The sequence below is a fragment of the Cricetulus griseus genome, chromosome 3 (genome assembly GCF_003668045.3).
Source record: "Cricetulus griseus strain 17A/GY chromosome 3, alternate assembly CriGri-PICRH-1.0, whole genome shotgun sequence".
NCBI classification, from domain to species: Eukaryota; Metazoa; Chordata; class Mammalia; order Rodentia; family Cricetidae; genus Cricetulus; species Cricetulus griseus.
In genome coordinates this window covers 68,395,883-68,400,617 of record NC_048596.1, presented here as the reverse complement: position 1 = coordinate 68,400,617, position 4,735 = coordinate 68,395,883, and the positions used below count along the sequence as shown (strand labels likewise).

Here is a 4,735-nt window from a genome sequence, read left to right as displayed (position 1 = left end):
ATACTGAAATAAATGGCCTATGCATTTTTTGCAACATTATTTCAGAGAGCTATCTTGAGATGATAAAAACAATACTAAATAACCTGGACTACAGAAAACACAGAGGATTCCTCACTGAGTGCCCACCAACCCTGTGTCTCTTTGGAACAGTTCAGATTTCTAGAAACTGCTTATCAAGAATTGTTCAAAGCCCTCATTCTAAACACTTCCTCTGACTTGACTCCCACGCCTTTCAATGGGAAAGAAAATTCCCCTGAATGATCTCAGGATCCCAGGGATCATCACCCCTCATTAAGGGCCTTGCTGAGTCACCACACAGGATACAAATGGTGGCTCTGGGTTATGTGGTCCACTCCCTGTTATGGTCCTCACTCAGCAACCTGCATAGCAATAGAAGGCAGCACTCAGCTGGGAAGATACCCCATTTTCCCCAGATTCTTCTAACTGGCCTTCACTCATCCCAGTGTGCTCAGATGAACATTTGGACCTGCTAAGCAATGTCATTTACTACTGTCCTGTGCACAGGTTACTTGATCTCTCTAGCCTTCAATTTCTTCTGTTCAGCAGACAGACTGGATCCGGAATTGACTACGAGGCACTCCAGAAAATAATTCTTGGTCAGATTATTTAAAGTAGGGAAACCTAGCCTAAGTATGATGCCCAGATAAAGGGGATAGAAGAAGAAAGCATTTTTCTTTTTGCCTGCTTGCCTTCACTCTTGCTGGCAAGTTCACCTACATTGTTGTTGACACATTCCTTCACTGATATTAGGACTCAGCTTTGGACTTTCACCATGGACTGAAGGCCAGTGTTTCTCCAGGATCTTCTGGGTCTTCAGTGCCAGATTGGAACTTCTGAGGAATCCAGCTAGTGGGATGAGCAACTACCAGGTTGTTCTCTGGTGTGAGACAACCATTGTTGGACTGCACAGACCATATCAGGTAAACTAACTCCGTTTTCATATATATTAATTCTGTTGGTTCTGACCCTCTTGAGAACCCTGACTAATAAACAAGATGCTGGACACACATGAGTGTATTTGGCACAAACTTCCCTTACTCAGCTGTCCTCTGCCCTTCTCTCCCTCCACTCTTATTGTTCCAGGCACATGGACATTCACATGGTGTGAGGGAGTCTTGGCCAGGAGGAACCCAAGGATTTCCAGACTATTTACAAAATAAACAAGCTGGCCACAAGGTGAATGACCCAGAAAGTAACAACTACTGCCAACCCGAGTGGACAATGACCACCAGGACCGGCTTCTTCCATCTACTCTCTGGGGGGTAGGACCCAATACACTGCAGCAGAAGCTGGGCTAGGAGACAGTGACGGATCCCAGGCTGGCCTGGACGACATGCATCTGGCCACTAGTGTTTACAAATCAGCAGCCAGGAATCTTCTTTGAAAGCCAAACTCTGGGCCATTTCCCTCTGTCAGCTTTAATTTCCAGTACAAATATTTTGAGATAAAATCATTAATCCTGTTTGCCTTGTTATGGGTAGGGTTAGTGGAATAACCCCATGCCCCAACTAAAACAAAGCAAACAGTCCCATTCATTCTTTTCCATGCCATCCCTGGCTCTCGAGGGACCAGAACAGGAGGCCACTTAGCCAGCAGTAGGTCAACCTGTGGCACTGAAGAGGCCATAAGGGACCAGCAAGAAGCCACCTTTGCTACAGAGGCAGGCGAATCAGAGCAGATCTCGGGAACAAGGTTCACACTCCGTCTAGAGAAGGCCCCTGGTCCATAGAGGGGTAATCCCCACAGCTTACCCTTTTTTCTTACATTTCTTCCTTAGGCTGGAAGGATGGGTTCTTGGCACACTGCAGAACCCGCTATCTATTCCACCAAGCACCCATCTGCAAAGCTGAGACTACAGGGTTCCTTCAGGATCACTGAGAAGCTATTTCCCTGAGAGAAGGGCCTCCACAGGGCATGAGTTACTCTCTTCTGATGGCTTCTGGACTATCACTCCTTCCTCGGGCCTCTGGCTGGGTTGGATCATGTCCTCCCAAAAAATGTTGAAGTCTCACCCACTGGGATTGTATTAGGGGGCCAATGCACATGTAATTAGTAAAGTTGAGGTGAGGCCCCAAAGTCCGTGAGAGCTGTGACCCTATAAGAGGAGTGACTCGGAGCTAGAGAGATAGCTCAGTCAGTAAAATTCCTGCCACACAAGCACCATGTGAGGAAACCAGAAGCAGCAGCACACACTTGAATTTCAGCACTGGAGAGGTAGAGACAGGCAGATCCTGGAGCTTGCTGGACAGCCATCCTAGCTGAAGCAGCAAGCTCCAAGATCCCTGCCTCAATAAGCAAACAAACAAAGTTGATGGCACTTGAGGATGACACCTAATGTTAACATCTGATACACACAAACACGTGTACACATGTGCACACATGTGCACCCAGACCTACATATACACACACACACATGTATCCAGACATTACACACACACACACACACACACACACACAAACATATACACGCACACATACACTCAGACCTTCATATACATATGTACAAAAAATATGTGGAGTACTGTAGAGGTTTGTTACAGCAGCATATTAAGGGCCATCAGCCAGCCTGGACCACTAAAGCAAAGAAACATCCTTGCAGGTGTCTGGTATATAGTGTGTCACTCTACAGCTTGGCCTCAGACTTCTAGCCTCCTGAACTCCTGTTACATGAAGCGGCCTAGTTTGTGGCACCCTGTTCCAGCTGTCGTGGGAAACTAATATGGGTCCTAAATTCTGAACCCATATACCCCCACCCTTCCTCTGTCACCATCCATAGGGCAGAGATATAGCAGTGCCCACAAACCCAAACTCTAGGAGGAGGTTGGTTCCCAAGTAGCCATGAAAAAGTACAAAGGTCTTAGCATAGCAAGTCCCAGGGTGTTCAGGACAAGAAAAAGAGAAAGACAAGTGGTCCCTCTCCCAAAGCAGGGTCCCAACATGAGAAGGAAGAGGGCAGGCTGGAAATGGGTGGGCAAGGGGAGGCTGAGATGTAACTATCTGTGATTCTTATAGACTGGGACCAGATTTCCATCACTGCTTCTTTCAGCTTCCCAGGAAAACCTTGGCGTTCTGGCCAGAAGAAGGGAAAGGCCCCAGACACACCCATTTCTAATAGCAATATACTTGATAACACCAGAATCCCTCCTGTTTTACCAAAACTACAACTGATACTTTTTGCCTAACCTAGTACACTCTAAGCTTGGTGCCACCTCCTCAGGCCACTTCCTCCCCAAATTCCTGAGATTTCCAGCTGTCCCTACATCAGCAGGAAAACAAAACAGCTCTGTCTGTAAAGCAGAGGGAAGATTAAGAAAGTGCCTCAGCCCCAGGCATCATTTTTTTTAACCACTAACTGGGTAATGAATAATTTATAGGCAAGAATGTTTGTGGGGGGGATAAAATGTTGACAAGTCAAGAAAAGCTCTTAGCAGCCTAACAGAGCAATCCATCTCTAAGAACAGGTTTCAAATGCATGGTTTAGGGAAGATCTGACTGTGGTTGTTTTCTTTCTCTCTTCCTTTTTTTTTTTTCTTTTTTTTTCTATATGGAAATTGGTAGGTGCTGAAATATGTTTCCTGAGTGATATCACAAGTGAAAATTAAATCATTGCTTCATGTTACAAAAAGTAAACACCCAGGTGGGAAAGGATGCTGAAGGATGCTGAGCCTCTGGGAGAGGGAGAGGTTCTTGGTACTCCAGGCAGGACTCAGAGCTCTGCTCACCTTTACCAGTTCACTCTCAATGGATGGTGCTTCAGGAAGCCAAGGCAATCTGGGTGATTCCAGCTGAGCCTCCCCCGCCCCTCTCCACACACACCTCCTTAGCCTTGGGAGTGATATCTTCCCAAATACAGCCAGGAACTGGATGAGGCCTTGAAATGACAAGGTCTAGCTTGGATGGAGCGCCTGCTGTGCTCCAGGGCTGAGATGCTGTGGAAATTTATGTTTTAGTGCATTATTGTGTTTTGAATGTTGTTATATAGCAGTTTCTTCTAAGATTGAAACACTCCATCTAGCAGGGAAGCGTCTTAGGACAGTAAATGACTCAAAACAGCTTCAGGAAGTCCCTGAAACTGACCATATTCATTAAGTCCCTCCCTCCCCAAGAGTAAATGGTAAGGACTGCTGAGAAGTCCTTCTCAGAAGGGCCAAGCTGCAAAGAAGAGTCTGCAAAGAAGAAGCAGAGAACAGTCAAGCTGCCTAGAAGAGGCCAACAGAGCTACCTGGCCAACCTGTTGAGCTGCCTGTAGGCTGTGAGTGTGCTCCAGGTTCCCAGCTTTTGTGAGCTGTCACCCATGCTGGGATGAGCTTTGGTGATGCACCTGTCTTTGAGTCATTTCTGCTCCTATAAGTAACCCCCCACTCATATCCCTATAAGCAACCCCAATAGTACTCATTAGTTCACCAAACTGGACTTCGGTAATATCCATTCTTTGGTCTTCTGGGGGCTCCCTAATATGAAATGCCCCCACAGGTTCATGGGTTTGAACACTTGAGTCCCAGATGGTGGTGCTTTTTGGGAAGGTTGTGGAAACTTTGGGAGGTGGAGCCTTGTACAAGTTAGAAGTAAGTCACTTGAGACTATCCTAGCCCTGCTTCCTGTTCCCTTTCTGCTTTTTGACTGTGATACAATGTGACCAGCTGCGCTGGCCCTGTCTCTATGCCTTGCCCCTCTGCCATCTTGTCTTTCACAAAATGGACCATACACACTAGAG

The 4,735-nt window shown here is 46.6% G+C and overlaps 1 long non-coding RNA gene across 1 annotated transcript; it reads left to right on the top strand.

Moving 5' to 3' along the window:
- The first annotated feature begins 370 nt into the window (after nt 1-370).
- LOC107978977 lies at nt 371-4,498 on the top strand. The gene is made up of 3 exons (XR_003484038.1): nt 371-941; nt 1,105-1,283; nt 1,799-4,498. It is a non-coding gene; the product is annotated as an uncharacterized LOC107978977 (long non-coding RNA).
- Nucleotides 4,499-4,735: the final 237 nt, after the last annotated feature.